We start from the raw sequence: 779 nt of genomic DNA, 5'->3' as shown, positions 1-779 counted from the left end.
ACCTACTTTTTTTTTTATTAATTTTTTTTTTTACTTTACAATATTGTATTGGTTTTGCCATACATTGACATGAATCAGCCATGGGTGTACATGTGTTCCCATCCTGAACCCCGCTTCCACCTCCCTCCCCATCCCATCCCTCTGGGTCATCCCAGTGCATCAGCCCGAAGCACCCTGTATCATGCATTGAACCTGGACTGGCGATTCATTTCATATGTGATAATTTTCATGTTTCAATGCCATTCTCCCAAATCATCCCACCCTCGCCCTCTCCCACAGAGTCCAAAAGACTATACTATACATCTGTGTCTCTTTTGCTGTCTCACATACAGGGTTATTGTTACCATCTTTCTAAATTCCATATACATGCATTAGTATATTGTATTGGTGTTTTTCTTTCTGGCTTACTTCACTCTGTATAATAGGCTCCAGTTTCATCCACCTCATTAGAACTGATTCAAATGTATTCTTTTTAATGGCTGAGTAATACTCCATTGTGTATATGTACCACAGCTTGCTTATCCATTCATCTGCTGATGGACATCTAGGTTGCTTCCATGTCCTGGCTATTATAAACAGTGCTGCGATGAACATTGGGGTACACGTGTCTCTTTCCCTTCTGGTTTCCTCAGTGTGTATGCCCAGCAGTGGGATTGCTGGATCATAAGGCAGTTCTATTGCCAGTTTTTTAAGGAATCTCCACACTGTTCTCCATAGTGGCTGTACTAGTTTGCATTCCCACCAACAGTGTAAGAGGGTTCCCTTTTCTCCACACCCTC

This window comes from Bison bison, unplaced genomic scaffold (assembly GCF_000754665.1).
Source record: "Bison bison bison isolate TAMUID 2011002044 unplaced genomic scaffold, Bison_UMD1.0 scf7180017864072, whole genome shotgun sequence".
NCBI classification, from domain to species: domain Eukaryota; kingdom Metazoa; phylum Chordata; class Mammalia; order Artiodactyla; family Bovidae; genus Bison; species Bison bison.
Note: the sequence above shows the minus strand (reverse complement) of the source record.